The sequence below is a fragment of the Elgaria multicarinata genome, chromosome 3, assembly GCF_023053635.1.
Source record: "Elgaria multicarinata webbii isolate HBS135686 ecotype San Diego chromosome 3, rElgMul1.1.pri, whole genome shotgun sequence".
Lineage (NCBI taxonomy): Eukaryota > Metazoa > Chordata > Lepidosauria > Squamata > Anguidae > Elgaria > Elgaria multicarinata.
Window position 1 is genome coordinate 110540818 of NC_086173.1, and position 17007 is coordinate 110557824.

The 17007-nt window shown below is 42.0% G+C and overlaps 1 protein-coding gene across 1 annotated transcript in view; it reads left to right on the forward strand.

The window, feature by feature from the left end:
* The first annotated feature begins 4844 nt into the window (after positions 1 to 4844).
* Positions 4845 to 17007, forward strand: part of FBLN2 (fibulin 2) — a 134644-nt gene continuing 122481 nt past the window's right edge. The window contains 1 exon segment of the mRNA XM_063121254.1: positions 4845 to 4927. The gene's annotated coding sequence lies outside the window, so the exon portion shown is untranslated.

The window sequence follows — 17007 nt, forward strand, 5'->3', positions numbered from 1 at the left end:
AGAATAACTTTGGTGAACGGTCCCTTGGCAATTGAATTATCAGGCTCTGTAATGAATCACCTTGTCCTCAATGTTGTTCAAAATTTGTATGAAGACACTAGGAGAAGTCAATAGGGGATTTGTACCATCAGTACCCTGATGATACACAGCTCTATTTTTTTGTGACATCTGAATCAGGCGAGTCTCTGCAAGTCCTGGATCAGTACCTTAGCTCAGTGATGGGCTGGTTGAGGGCCAATAAACTGAAGCTGAATTCTGGCAAGGTGGAAGCCATGTGGTTGAGTGGTTCCTAAGTCCAGGAGATAGACTTACCACTTGTTCTAGATGAAGTTGCACTCCCTTTGAAAGATCAGATTCATAGTCTGGAGGTACTCCCAGATCCATCACTGTCACTGAAGGTCCAAGTGGCCATGGCAACTCAGCTATGGCCTCTCCTAGACAGGGATAGCTTGGCCACAGCGCTACATGCACAAATAACCTCAAGATTGGACTACTCCAATGCATTCTATGTTGGGCTGCCCTTAAGGGTGATCCATAACCTGCAGGTAGTACAGAATGCAGCAGCTGTTGTCAGGAGCTGTCCCCTTTCTAGCATGTAACTCTTTTGCTGAGGGAACTGAACTGGCTGCCTATTTGCTACCTGGCCTGGCTTAAAGTTTTGTTACTTGATATATAAAGCCCTAAACAACTTGGAATAAGGCTACTTGAAAGAATGCTTTCTCCCTTAGAATCTGCCTGGTCACTGAGGTAATCAGATGAAGTGCTCCCATTGGTTTTGCATGAACCTACAGCTCCATTGGAATCCACCCAGAATAGGGACTTCAGTGTAGCGGCTCCCTGTTTGTGTAACTTCCTGCCTCTAGAGGTCAGGCAGGCACCAACATTGTTTTGTTTTCCAGCACCTGTTGAAGACATTTTCATTTCAACAAGTCTACCCCAAATGACCAGCCATGTTTTTATTGGTGTTTTTTTAAAAACCAAAACCAAAACCACAACACCCCTCTGTTAGTATTTTGTTTTATTTCTTTTATCTTTTATTGTTCACCACCCTGGAATCTGTTTAGATGTGGAGCAGTATATCAATGTCATTTAGAAATAAATAAATAAATAAAGTACATCTGAAATGAGTATACCAATTCTGTTTAAGTTGGAAGTCTCTGGTTCACTAATTGGCTAACATACTTCTGAAACTTGGAGTCTGGGAGCATGAGGTTAATTGGAACAATTTGGGACCAAGTATGTTTAAAGGCAAAATTTCAGAAACACTCCATTAATAGATTTATAAACTAGATTAATAGGCTAGAATGTTTATTTTAATTTAGTCAGGATGCCTGTAGCGTACAAATTGCATAGTAGTTTTCAGTGCTCAAGAATAATAACAAAGGCATGACACTCTTTTACAAAATATTAATTCAATTAATTGTTGATATTTTATACACACACACCAGAGGACTAACTCACTGTGGGTGTCAAATCAACGTGTTTAAAAAAGCCCAGAATGGCTAGTATATGTACTGATACCTACAATGTAGACAACTACACACTAATGGAGCAAACATGTACATATCTACTCATAAGTAAGCCCCATTGGTAAGTGGGTGTAGGATTGCAGCCTATGCCTTGGATTCTCTTTTGCCCTTCCATGAATGGAAGGCTCTTTGACTTGATGATGGAGGTTCCTGCTTGTGGAGGGCAGAGTGGTTTTCACCAATTCATCCTCCCTTTGTAGCTCCTTGTGCTACCACCCATGCTGATCCCATGCTGCCCTGCTCACAGTGTTGCTGGGACAGAGCTCCAGGGATCCTGACAGAGTCGAGTCCCAAAGCAAGGTCAATATGTGGTCCAATCCAAAGTCAAATACAAAGAGATCCAAGGAATAGCTGGGAATAACACAGAAATATCAGTCAGGAAGCTGGTACTCAGACATTGTTCCAGCATGTAGTGTCTGGAACTGAAGGCTTTTAAGCCTGAGCCAAAGCACCCCCTCAGCGCCACTTGAGGAAAGGTCTAATCATGAGCATATCTTTATTCATGAGGCATCCCTATTCCTCAGACGGGCACTTCTATGCAAGGCAGTTGGCTGAACCTTAGCCTTTTGACAATGGTGAGCCTGGGCCTAGGTGGTCACTTAGTGTCTGTCTCTGAGCCTGAGAAGGGACTAGCTATATTATGAAGGTCAAGGCTGATGGCCATCTCCCTTGAGGGCCCAGGGTGCCCTGATCTGCTTCAAGGTAGCTCCTCTCTGACGCTTGAGCCCCGAGATTTCTGGTCATTGTCTGAAGGGGAATCCTCCAGAGATAGGATTACACACACTGTTTTTGTCAGAAACACAGAAGGCTGCAGGGGAAAGGGGGTATCACTAAGAATTGTCCGCTTGTGTTTCTTGCTGCAGGAATGTCTCATGGAAGTGGTCATTATGACTGAATTACTCCAGTATTATACTATTATTATTACTTGTAGAATCATAGAATAGTAGAGTTTGAAGGCCATCGAATCCAATCCCCTGCTCACTGTAGTAATCTACCTTAAAGCATACCTCACAGATGGCTGTCCAGCTGGCTCTTGAATGCCTCTAGTGTGGTGGAGCCCATGACCTCCCTGGGCAATTGGTTCCATTGTCATACTGCTTTAACAGTCAGGAAGTTTTTCCTGATGTCACACCAGAATCTGGCTTTCTGTCACTTGAGCCCAATAGTCTGTGTCCTGCACTCTGGGATGATCGAGAAGAGATCCTGGACCTCCTCTGTGTCACAACCTTTTAAGTATTTGAAGAGTGCTATCATGTCTCCCCTCAATCTTCTCTTCTCCAGTCTAAACATGCCCAGTTCTTTCAGTCTCTCCTCAAAGGGATTTATTTCCAGACCCCTGATCATCCTCATTGCCCTCCTCTGAATCCCCTCCAGTTTGTCTGCATCCTTCTTGAAGTGTGGTGCCCAGAACTGGACACAATACTCAAGATGAGGCCTAACTAGTGCTGAATAGAGGGGAGCCAGTACGTCATGCTATTTGGAAGCTATACTTTTATTAATTCAGCCCAAAATAGCATTTGCTTTTTTTGCAGGCACATCACATTATTATTATTATTTATTTATATAGCACCATCAATGTACATGGTGCATGGTACATGGTACCATCACAGTGTTGGCTCATGTTCAGCTTGCGATCTATGACAATTCCAAGATCCTTCTTGTTTGTAGTACTGCTGAGCCAAGTATCCCCCATCTTGTAACTGTGCTTTTGATTTCTTTTTCCTAGATGTAGAACTTGGCATTTATCCCTATTAAATTTCATTCTGTTGTTTTCAGCCCAGCACTCCAGCCTATCAAGATCACTTTGAAGTTCATTTCTCTCTTCTAGGGTATTAGCTATCCCATCCAATTTTGTGTCATCTGCAAATTTGATAAGCATTCCCTGTACCTCCTTGTCAAAACCATTAATAAAAATGTTGAAGAGCACTAGTTCCAGTTCACAGTGTTGGAATTAACCTATAAATCCCTTCTTGGCTTGGGATCACAGTCTCTCAAGCACAAACTCTTTGCATATGTTCCATGGTCTGAGATGATCATCTGGACACCTCCTGCCCCAAGTGCCTCCACATACTGAGCTACAGTGGGTGACTACTATGGGCCTTTTCTTTGGTGGCCCCATAATGTGGAATGGCTTCCCTAGGAAGGTCTGTCTGGTACCTACTTTTTTGACTTTTCAATAAAGGCAGATAGTCTGTGGGCAAGCAGGCCATGGCATATCACCACCACTGCTGTATTAGCTAGCGCAAGAGGCAGGTACTGCAGTGGTGAAAAGGAGCAAGCCCTTGTCAGTGGGCCCATGCTGGGATGTGGGCATTTGGCAGGTGCCTGACCGTGCCTATCACTTTGAATTGTGTCCAGAAACAAATTGATAACTAATATAGATCTTTTAATACTGGCAAGACCCCACCCCATACAATTCAGTGCATGAAGCAGGGCAACTGCACTGTAAAATCTTCATCTCTTAGCATGCATTTATTGTGCTGTTAGTATGCATTTAGCTTGCAGCTGAGCTTTTGCAAAGGTTATGTAGACATAATTTGTAGTGCTAAGAAAAAGCAAGCAGCTGAGCTGTAAACCAGCAGAGTTTTTTCTACTTATCTAAAGTAACTTGCAGAGGAGTTGTACAAAGTCCTGGTTTTGAATCAGGAATGATTCAATTGCTCATGTGAGTATCTTGTTTAAATTATGGAATCTTGCAAGGAATTCAAATTCTGTTTACCACTTTTGACTTATAAATTGTATCTTACTGCTTATCTTAATGGCCTGTTAAGGCATTTCAATGAAGAAGTAAGCATATATTTCAGGTGATCATAAGCAGAACAAAATCCAGCTAGGATGCAGTAGAAAAGATTCAAAGGTTGAAATAAGTAATTAGCAATTGAAATTTTAGTCTGTTCTTCAAACAGGGAGAGATGACAAGTTTGTCTGTGCTTCTATACAGTGTGTGATGGTTAAATTGAGACAACCCCTCTTGTAGAGTCTTTAGATAAGTTAGCAAAAGATGTGTACTTTGTGGGCAGACAGGATTAGGGACAGGCTTTATAAATGCTCAAGTGATGGCATTTTAAAGCAGGGAATGTATTGAAATGGAGAATATAAAATCCAAAATTGCCACATATAAATGTGCTGCTGCTAATTCCTAGATCCTGCTGAATAGAAAATAGTCTTTTCATTTTTGTGCTTTCTCCCTGCTGCACATCAGAGGGAGGTAAAATGTGAATTAACCGTATCATAGCCACATGGTACTTCCCTGCTCAGATTACACCACAAAATCTGGGCAGTTCCTTTGGATAGGCTTGGGAAAAGGAACTTGTGAGTTGTAAGCAGCACTTGGAAACAGAGCACCAGTAATATGACTGGAGACAAAAGGTTATAAGGAACTGTAACTACATTCTCAGGTCTGTAATTCTACATGCTAGCTGCAATAGTTGACTAAATATTCCTGGTAAAGGTTTCTAACAGATTTGTTATTACTTATAGTACTTAAAATTGCTTGGTTTGGCTTTAATTGTACTTTGCTGGCTCTAAATATTATACTTGATCTGTTGCTCTTTGACTTTGCTCTCAAGACTTAACTCCCCACTTTTCAAGCTGTGGCTAAATATCTCCTGTCCGACAAAGTATGTCAGTGTTTAGTAGATGTAAAAAGATTTACTGGGCACTTTTTAAACTACTGAATATAAGAACTACGGCAACATTGCACAAAGGTTCTTTGCAATCTACCTTCCTGAGGGTATCTCAGATACACACCCCAGGCATTTGTATATTATTAGTCACAACTTAGTTAACTGGTTTATCACTTCTTTGCAAATGAGAATCAATTATTTCAGATGCTGCTTCTGGCCTGTTGACTGTGAATTTTTTTTTTGGGGGTTCTTTTTACCTCACATACCTAGAGAAAAGTAAGTTTGTTTTTGTTAGTACAATACAAGGAGTCAGGAGTCTGTGTGACATATTGAATGCAAGCCATGCGAGGCTGCACACGGGTTAAGTCCTTATTAAAGCTGGTTACTCATGTTAGAAAATATCAGACAATAATTTAGATTCTGACAATGTCTGCTCTTTTATAAACTTCCCCCTTTTCTCATTCCATTGTGTTGTGTGATGGAAAATGCCTGGTAATAGCCATATCTTCATTGCAGAATTTCCTGTGCTGTGAATTCTTCTTAGGAAATCTTTATAAGTTAAAAAGAGTGCATAATAAGTAAATGTTAGTTCCTTCTGCTGCTAGCCATAGAACTAATTATAGAAATGGCTTCAATTGACTTCTAATCAATCAATATTAACCATTTAAAGTAATATATCAGGATTTTCCAGTTAGTGATGGGCCTCTTCCCTTAACTATCATTAAACAAACTTGCTTGGAACAAGCCATATCTTCCAGTACCAGTCTTCTCTTAATAAGGGCTACATTTTCTCTGTGGCATGTGATGGAATGCAACTCACACGACTTCCATTAACACTACTAGCAGAAATTGTATGCTCTCTTTGATGAAGAGTTGTCCCTAAGAAGACCATAACAATGAATAGGTTTCCAGCCTTACTCTTGCTTTAAGCACACGTGTGTGTGTGTGTGTGTGTGTGTGTTTGTTTGTTTGTTTTTAAAAACCCAGTCTTTTGAAGAACAGTTTCTTTCTGGAACTGAACTATTTTCTTGAGTATATAGAAGACAAGGGAAAGACATTTGTAACCATGTAGCAAGACCTGTTGTTGGTTAATCATGAGGTCCCTGAGATACATTCCAAATATATCTGAGAACTTTTTTTTTTTGATTTTACACTTTACCTAACCCTGCATCAATATTTTTGTTCATTCACATTTTTTTTAAAAAAATCATGTAATATAACAGTTGCATTAGAAGAATGTAAAGCAACTAATCGCCTATATTATTATCCACTGAAGGATTCAAGTTGTTGTTGTTGTTGTTGGTGGTGGCAGTGTTAGTTATAAAGCTTCTGTCACCAAGAGAACCCTATTATTAAAAGTGGCCCAAATGTAATTGGTTGACCTCTTCTGAACTTACATATGGGCAAAGGTAGCAGGTCCTGTGAGAAGAAAGTTCAAAGATGCAGTTGCCAAGAAACACTCAGAAGACAGCCTGTTAAGGGAGGAGCTAGGATAAGATGGTTGGAAGAATTAGTGTTCCAGAAGGACGAGAGAGAGAGAGAGAGAAAGAGAGGAGTCTGAGAGGAAGACATCTAGAAGAGAAAATGGGAACAGAAAGACTGGAGCACGTGGCTTGGGCATGCACAGTTGAAAGATGCCAATGTTCAGATACTGATCTGAAACAGACAGCCAAATCCTTGACTAGAATTGAACCAAATATCCAGATTGTGGCATCTCTTGCTAATAAAACTTCTATCTGTAGGGAGATGAGACATATAACAGGTTGAGGGTCAGCAGTGCAATTAGCCACAGCTTTGGCCCAGTTGTACATCCACTGAAGTCGCTGAAGTTCTCTCTTGCATCTTAAATCCATTTGTGACTTCTTAACCCAAACAAAAGGACCATTCCTGATACTCCCTTATGAAGCATGTCCTAACAAAAGTTCTGTCATCAGATTCCAAGTCATCCCTTACCTCATTTTTATAACAAACTGTCCAAAAACAAAACTCTGTTCTTAATTTATGGAATAGTAAATAGTTCCTGGTCTTATTGTGCCCTTCTAGAAAGAACAGATGGTAGTTTAAACAAAGACTTTTGCTATGGGATAAAATGTTCCAGGTCTTCGACAGATCGTATCCATCTGTAAGGAAGAAATAGGGTTTGCATAAAGTAAACAAGTTCATTTTGCATTCCATCTTGGAAAAAAAGGGAGAACAGAGTCTGTAGGAATACCATACACTGTCATGCACCTATGGTTCTGCATCCCAACCTTTTCCCAACAGACAGGCATAATGTACAATGAAATGTGTTGTATTTGTCAAATAGGTGCAAGCGTGCTGTGGGATGCGCATTGTTGAGGACAGTAGGCACTGCTCAGCAGAATAACTCCAGAGAACTGATACCTATTGCAAGCAGCCAATAAAACCAAGATGTTCTCTGTTTATATAAATACATGCAAAGGAGAGGGAACCTTGGCTAGAGTTTAGTACCAACTCTGTCACAGATCTGCTTGGTTAAAAATATAAAAGCGAAAGAATAGCCCTGATAGATTAGACCAAAGGTCCATCTATTATTTATTTCTATTTATTTATTTATTTATTGCATTTCTTTACTGCCCAATAGCCGAAGCTCTCTGTGCGGTTCACAAAAATTAGTCTAGTATTCTATTTTCTAGGGTTGCCAAGCCAGATCCTAAACATCACTTCTTCACCCATTTCCTAATTCTTTGTCTCCATGGGAAAGCAAAGCATGTGAATAAGGAAAGCTCTTACTCAGGCAGGATCTGCACTACTGCTTTAAAATGGTTTATAATGGGGTTGACAACTGTAGGGGCCCATGACCCACTCCATATACAGTTTTCAAACTGTTTTCAAAGTGTCATATTCTGCTTGGTGTAGATCTGGCCTCTATGTGGAGCTTCCCTCTGCCCTATAATTCCTCAAAGAGGCTACAGTGGCTTGAAAAAATGTTGCAGGGATCATAGAAATCATGCATGTACAGCACTCCTGAGGAGGTGCTGGTACATACAAAGAGGCTGGCTTCCATGTCATTCAAGCGGTTTCTGCCATGCCAGCACAAACCTCTCTTCCCTCTGAGGCTCAGTGGAATATCATGTGCTTCGAGTGCAGAAGGCCTCTGAGTCAGTCTCTGGTATCTCCAGGTAGAGCCTGCAATGACCTGAGATTTTGGAGAGCTGCTGTCAATCAATCTGGACAACACTGAGCAAAATGAACCAATGGTCTGTCTGACTTAGTAGAAGGTAACTTTCTAATTCCTATGTCTGTAGGCCAAGATTGTCTGAACCCTGTGGAGAAACCATTAAAGAAATATTTATTTTTATTTATTTATTGCATTTCTATACTGCCCAATAGCCGGAGCTCTCTGGGCAGTTCACAAAAATTAAAAACATTCAAAGTATAAAACAACAGTATAAAACCATACTATAAAATACAATATAAAAGCTCAACCAGATAAAAACAGCAGCAATGCAAAATTACAAATTTAAAACACCAGTTAAATTTTATTTATAGACTGTTAAAATGCCGGGAGAATAAAAAGGTCTTTTTTAATAGGGCTTCCCATACAGTTAGGGCACAATCCTATTGATTGTACCCTTGATGATCAGAAGCCCCTGAATTTGGACGCTTCCAAACATCCTTTGTAGGGCAGGAGGAATGGGGGAGGTGATCTTCGTCTCCCAATCCTCCCACTCTGCATTTTACACGAAACGTTTCTGCGTGTCTAGTGCCCAGACTTCAGAGTGGGAGGGAAGGAGGCTGGAGAGGCCTCAGGATAGCTCGTATTCTGGCTTCTCCAGTCTACTCCTGTCCTTGCCCACTAAAACACCCCCCTCTCCCCCTCTGAGGTTGCTTTTCTGGTCTTGGAAGCCAGTCAGCACAGTTCTTTCTGCGCTGGCTGTGAGGGGGCAGGGTGGTGGGGATTGTACCCCCCCCTTCTGAGATCTGGATGCTTTCTCTGACCTTAGAGGGGGGGATCCCCAGCATCCTGTGGCCTCTCAGATAATTCCTAGGGGCCATCGGATTGCTTCCTTTGACACACATTGGACACTTTGAAAATGGCCAGTTCATGAGGTTCACCTAAGGAGGCAGTACAGCAGGGGTGGGCAACTTGTGGCCCTCCAAATGTTATTGGACTGCAACTTCCATCAGTGCTAGGCAGTACACCCAATGGTGAGCGATGATGGGGGTTGTAGTCAAACAACATCAGGAGGGGCACAAATTGCCCACCCCTGCAATAGAGTAAGGTGTAACTGTGATTCTTCTACTCCAACACTCCTATCCACATGTCACAGTCCAAGACACATCTTTTAGCCATTTTTGCAGATGGACGCTAATATGAGCATCTTCCTTCTCTGTTCTGGAAAAGCGTGGTTTCTCTTCTTCAAACTGGAAGTAGCAGATAATGTCTAAATTTGGTTCTCTTGCCAGAAGTGTATTTGGTTGTCCCTACTGAGCCTGTTTCCCCTCAGTTTCCTGGAACTGCTACAGTCCCATTCCTTGGTACTGGAAATCTGCTTCGAACTAATAGTTGTATCATATGATTGTGATAACAGTTTCTGGAAGACTCTGGGAAACTCATTTAACTGAGGATTTACATCTGCCCCACCCCCTTTCAGTGTTCACAGGGCTATTCCCTGATTCTTATCAAGCAAAATCCAATCTGGGAGAAACCTTTGATTCATATAACTGGGAAAGATGTGTTGTAGCCATATGTACTGAGTGTTACTTTTATAGATAACGTATGGTAGGTTGAAACTATATCTCCTTGAAGTTCTCTTTTTGCATATCTGTTGTTTAGCATGCTTATTTCTGTTGCATATTTTTACAGCCTTTGTTTTATCTGTTGTCAATGGACTAGGGGCAACATGTGTGGATGGCTGGAGCATTAGCTCATTTTCTTTCTCCGTTGTAATAATGAGTTATATATTCCCTTGCTTAATTCCTCTTGTGTTTATAATTTTCCTTTACTGGAAAATGAATAAAAACTAGCTTGTTTTCAAAGGGAAGAAGTATTGGCAAAAATGGAACATTTCGGGTAGATCTACCATGCTCAAATGACTTGTATTCACCCATTTATTTTATACCATGTGATGGGGATATTAATTTTAATCCAACTTGTCCATAATGTAGGGTATTTGTGTGTGTGTGTGCTCAACACAAACAAGATGTTGACACAGATGAAGGATGCATATTTTCATTAGCTATATATTACCCCCAAACCCAAAAAGTTGATTGCTTGATTTTTCATATCGGATGGTAACAATAGACCCACAGGCACACTGCACAGCTGTGTTCTTGAGTAATTTCCATTCATTTTGCTATGTCATATCCAGTCAATATTCCTTATAAAATGTACCTCATATTATTAAAAGCTAGGAGATAAAGACTTTTAATTATTGTGGTAAGATCAAGGGAAACTGCCTTGTAAACAATGAAGCACTGAGCTACATTGATTTTAATTTGGGCCAAATATAAAGTCAAGTCAATAGATATTTTAACTTTGGAAGTTATATGTGTGTAGGAGAAGGGATTCTATAGGAACTAAAGATATCCTGCTGTGTTGTGAATAACAATATCAACAATATTGTGTTATACTTATTAATGAATACATAAAAGTGTGAGCTTCATTTAGATAATTAAACATAATTACAAATGAAATTACCGTATTTCTTTGATTCTAAGACACACTTTTTTCCCTATATAAACATCTCTAAAAACGGGGTGCATCTTAGAATCGCGGGTGCAAGAATCAGAGCTTTTTTTCCTAAGAAACTTTAGCATTTACCCAACAAGGGCAATGAAAATGTTCTCACTGCATGTTGTGGATCTTGCTCCAGATACCTCCTTGGTCATATCCTTCCTGGGCAGCTGTAGAATAAAGGGCCTGACAAGTTACTGCACTAACACCTCCTGGAAATAGGTTTGAACCTCTTTTCACCTCTTAGCCTGAATGAAAGTTTGTCAGCAGCCAACATCAGGACACTATGATGGGTTTTACACATTAATTTCTGTCTTTTATATCCATTGTGTAGCTCAATTTCCTGACCACACCCAAAGCCTATACAAATGATGGGTCAGCAATCGTTAACTGGATGGTAGGCGGCTTATGTAGGTCACTTGGATCACTGCTTGTGTCACATGTTACTGTTGTGGGTTTGTGAATAGGTCTGTTGCTATGGTTTCTCTTAAACAGATGACTGATCAAAGTATTGGCTTTGTCAAAAGCAATCTATATATGTTGATATGTCTTTACAAGAGCAGATGGGCAGATGATGGTTTCTTGATACATTGATCTCTCTGAGATGTTTAGAATGGGAAAGACTTCAATGTTTGAGGAAGATGATATCCCATCTTTGACCTCAGTGTTGTGCATCTCCCACTTCACTGAGTGGTCAGAATTTCCATGGTAGTGCTACCTGGGTTTGACCTCTGAACACTGAACACTTTGTGTAGGCAGAACATAAGAACAACCTTGCTGGATCAAACCAGAGGTCTATCTAGTCCAACATTCTGTTTCCACACAGAGTGGCCAACCGGATGCCAATACGAAGTCATGAGCACAACAGCAAATGGTATTCAGTAGGGTTGTGCACAGCCCCCACTCCAACTTTCCTTGCAGGCTGTTTCAGAGGTTCCAAAATGGCCCCGATTTGACTCATGTTGCCTTGGGGCTTGCCCGCCTTGCCTCGGCACTGAAGCCGAAGTGAGATTCAAGCCCCCAAGGCAATTTGGCCTTTGTGGGTTTCCCGACTCATTCCATCCCCCCACCATAAACCTGGAGCTGCCACCGCTGGGACTTATTTTCAGGTGTGTCCTCTTCTCTGAGAGCCAAGCCATGATTTAAAGGTAAGATCATGGGGACCTCTCTTTTTTTAATAGCTCTGTGGCCACAAACTAAGGGAAATGCCTCCAGATTAGATTATTGCAATACGCTCCTATGTGGGACTGCCTTTGAAGATGGTTCAGATACTAGAGGTTGCACAAAATGTGGTAGACAGATTGATAACAGGAACCAGGAAGTCTGAGCATTTAACACCAATTCTGGCCCACTGATCGCAATTCGGGGTGCTGGTTTTAAACTCCAACCTTATATGACACAGGATCACAATACCTGATGGAGCTCTTCCCCTGGTATGAACCTACCTGCACCCCAAGATCAACATTTGAGGCTGTTCTCTGAGGTCCTCCTCTGAGGGAATTTTGGAAGGGGGCCACAAGGGAGAGGGCCTTTTTGATGGGAGGCCCCTGTTTATGGATGCTCTGCCCAACAAGGTCCAGCTGGCACCAACACTGTCATCTTTTCAGCACCAGGTTTTCTCTATTCCAAGGCAATGTCTGGCATTTAATGCATCAGTTGAAGTATTTATGGTTGTCACTGATGTTGCAGTTGTTTTGTGAGGTGATTGCCTTTTAGTTTTAGCTGTTTTAAATTCTGTATGTTTTGATTTTGTTGCCTTGAGTCTTCTTTTTTGTCGAGAAAGGTGTCTACGAAATCTTGTTGTTATTGTCATTGAGACTAGTCACAGTCATAAAACGGCTGTAGGATTGGGGCCTCAACTTTTGTCTTTTCTTTCTATTCGTTAATAAAGTAAAGAGCAGCCCATTCGGTACAGAGTTGGTTTGTAAACCACATATTACTAATAGAAAAGACCACAACAACTTCCTGTGGTAATAAGGAAACATAATCTATAATTTACAAAAGAAACCAAAACAGATATTCTAATGTGATTCTGGTTTATAAGGAAAATCTTGTACCAAGCTCCAAGGGCATTAAGAACCACACACATGCATCAAGGGCATAATTTGACTGTAAGTATTTCCCCAAATAGCCCAGAAAGGTTGGCATTAGAAATTGCTTTACTCTTGATTCCATGCAGTCCAATTTGTTTTTTTAAACCCCAGAACTTGGTACAGGCATCCACCAGACTCAAGCATGCAATTTTTCTTGAATGTGTACTTTCTGGCCAAGTCCACAACTTTATAACTTGCAGTTTTCAAACCATTAACTTCTCCCCATGTCATGTGGCAATCTGCTTTGGACCCTAGTCAGCTGCGCTGGGAGAATGGCCGGCAAATGCTGCCTCGGAGGTCCGGGAGCTGGGCCCCTCGCCTGCCACACTGGAAATACACCCGGCTGGTTGGACGGCTCTGGTTGGACGGCTCTGGCAAGTGTTGCGGTGCAGGCCGGGAGGCGCGTTGCCTGATTAGGGCCTAAATGCGCACCCCGCACTGCTCCAAGCAGGCCTAAGCCGTGCCCGGAGTACGCATGGCTCAACATGCTGCTGCAGCTCTGGGCTTGAGCTGGGCCCCACCCACCGCACTGGGCAATGCTCGACTGGCTTGTGCCCAGCGAGCAATCCGGAAATTCTGGGTCGGATGTGCGGCAGTAGCTGGGCAGGTAAGAAGTGTGGCCGCCACCCCCAGGCGCCTTCCCACTCTAGGAAAGAGCCCGACCCCACCCAGTCGACCAGGCCCTATTTTTGGTTCCTGGGTCCGGAGGAGGGCCGCAACACCGGATCTGGAGCTTAAAGCTCCAGGAAGGATGGTGGGCAGGGAAGGGATGGCGGGCCAAAGTGGCCCACGAGACCTGAAGCCAAAGGCCAGAAGATGTGCTGCTCCCTCGTCAATCTCTGCTCAAGATTCTCCTCTTTGGAAGGCTGCCGACAAGATTGCTCCTGCAGCCGCATGAAACAAAGAGGGCTTGGGAGGAGTAAGTGCCTGGTTTTAGGCTCGCTGTTGACCCCTCCCTTCCCAGTGGCGCCAAACCCAGCTGCCCAATAACCTCTTCCCCTGCCCTGCCCGCAATCCTCTCCCCATGCCCAGGCTGTGCCGGGCATGGCAGAATGATCACTGAGTCAACTTTCAACAGCGGTTTATTATATGTCATGGAAACCTGCTGCCCCTTGCCACTAAAGTTGATAATCCAACTAGGCATGTCTACAACCCAGGCAACATCTGAAATAGTTCATTAGATCCTGATTTATGTCCTCTCTGCAGTAGTTCCCTACTGGATGGACCTGATTCAAAGAGTAGATTACCATGATAACCGTTTCCCCATTTCATGGTAACATATTTTTATGTAATATGGATCTACAGCGTTTGATTCTCTTGATACTTTGCTGTGGTATCAATACAATTGGGGAAATACAATTTTGTTTTAAATTTAATTCAGATTAAGAAACTTTTGGGTAAAAAACTTTGTCATGCAGATGTGCGAGCTCAATCCTGAATGGGTCATAGAATGCTTCCAAAGGTAGTTGATTAGGTAGTTTTCTAAGGAGTTGCAGGGCAGCCTAAAACACATGCCACTTTTGTATCTGAAGATGATTCGGACCTATATAGATAAATCCAGGGTCTTGACTGTCACACATTTATTAATCAAATCATGCAGCATCGACCATACTTCTTCCATTTTTACACAGAAAAAAGTGTGTGTGCCCCTTTCATACATTCAGATGAATTTGTGGATGATGGGCTCATGACTGAAGGGGGAGCAACAACGTCAGGGCATAGCTACCTGGCATGCCTGATCGCCATGTGTTTTCTAAACACATGAAGTGGAATCTGTGAAAGTGACTTGAGTCCAGAAAGTTTCGAAACCTTGGGGCAGTTCTCATAATGGTAAATTCCTGGATTGGTGATTATAACTAATGTATAGTAGAGGAAAGAATCTTCTTTCAGCTCCACATCTATAGTTGTGAATTTATGCATACTTAATTTATGCATAAATAAATATGCATACTATGCATATTTATACATAGGATCATAGGAGAATCCACTGTAAGGGTACAATCACACTTCTGCCTTAACATTTCTATTCTACTCTTTTATCCAAAGGCCCCAAAGTGACTCAAAGTACATCATAATACAACAGAAGTATCACAGCAAAATGAAATAAACAATGAAATTGATAAAAAATCTCAAGAGCATACATTGCAGCAGTCTTTACAAGACACACATGCACACACAAATAGAGTGGGGGGGGAGGGAGAGAGAAGGACCCTATTGGTGTCTCCAGGAAGTTAGCTCCAGACCCTGGTGCTGCTACGAAACTGCACTTCTGATCCTTCAGAGGTAGGTCTACCCCCATCCCTTAAGCCAAATCCCTATTCCCAGATAGACTTTCCTCGTGAGAAAAGGCAACACTGTCTTGTTTGGATTAAATCTTTGCTTGCTAGCCCACATCTGGCCTTCCATAGCTCCAGAATGCAGTTAAGGATTTCCACCACTACCTCTATGGCATCTGACAGAAAGGAGTGGGAAGCCCTCCTCAGATGTCCAGTAAAGACGTTTAACTGTAAGCATGGAGGGCACTGGGGACATATGCTCTATCTCCATCTCTTCTACGCTCAACTGCCCCCCTCCCCATGTTGACAGGGGAGGTCTACAAAGGGTGCTGTGCATTCAGCTGAAAGCAATTCCAAAGCCCCACATGATGGTAGTGCTAAGAAGTCAGGGTTCCCACTAATGTGGAGCACTGTGTGTTCAGCTGAGTGCTCTTACCTTGCCCTTGCAGGCCTTTCTCCATCAACGTGAAGGGGCCAGGACGAAAGGGCAAGGCCAGGGTGTACTTCCTTGGCTCCCGCCACACTTACAGTGAAGTCCTCTTTGGTGAACTTCTGAGGAGGGCTATAGAGTAGGGTGTCATCCGCACATGAATGACACTGCACTCCAAATCCTGTGCAACTGCTTCCTACAGATATTTATTGAAAGTGCAGTCCACTAAAAAATAAACACAAGTTACATTGGGGAATTTGTTGGAGAAACTTCTACAGCTGGTGTTATTGTTATTTCTGAATGACAGGATTTTACATGAAACAGAAAGGCATGCGTCTCTGTATCTAACGAATCAAATTAATTCCATTATCTTTCATGGCGAGACTCTGCACAAGCTGTTTTGATTGATGGGTTACATCTGTGGTCGCAGACTCATTAAGGGAATGAGAGATTCAAGCTCCAGTTTTAAGGATTTCATTTTCATTCATAGAGAAAAATAAAAAAGTACAAATTTCCTTTCACAGCATATTTGGGATTTGTAAAAAACTTTCTTTCCCCCCGCCTCGTGCCCACAACATTTTTTAAAATTCAGTTTCTTTGAAATCTGTGGTTGCAATCAACATTTTAGCTAGAGTATTTCAAACAAGTGCTTCAGATTCTCCTCCATTAAAACAATAATTTTTAGCCTTCAGCTAAAAGGCACTAATTGGTATTTATACATTCTTATTAGGAAAGTCTGTTTTGTCATTTGTTTTCAGAGTAAATCAAACAAGTTGGAGTGGGCATAAAAGGCAGATGCATTATTGCCATGTCTTAATTTCTAGTAATTTAATTTAACCCATTCACTCTTGTGTGCAAGCTCTTAAGTAAAGGCTTGTATAGTCTGTATTTAGGCTTTGGTTTATTTATTTATTTGTTTGTTTAAATTAATAAGATTATAATGTTCTTCCAAAAAATTTAAAAAGAACACTGTTGTAGTTCTTTGCAGACTTGGGCCTTAGTTAGACCTACCTTTTAATCCAGGATGGAGGAGGGAAGATCTCGCATTGTATTTAACGCGAGATCCGTCCTCTGTTTACTCGTGAGGCACGACGACCTCAGGAGGAGAGGCGTCGTGCCCGCCATTAATTTTTTTAAAGCAGCAGGAGTGCAGGAGCACTCGAGCGCCAAAAGGTAAGTGTTTTTAAAAATTAAATTAATTTCCCCACTCCCCCCACCCTACCCCCAATGGGTGCAGCGCTCCTGAGGAGTGCTGCGTCCTGTGCAAGGAATTGCATGGAGCTGGGTCAACCCGCAGCAACGGGCCAAATGTTCCGCGGTTTCGGGCTTGGCATGAGACTGCAGAAAAACCAGCC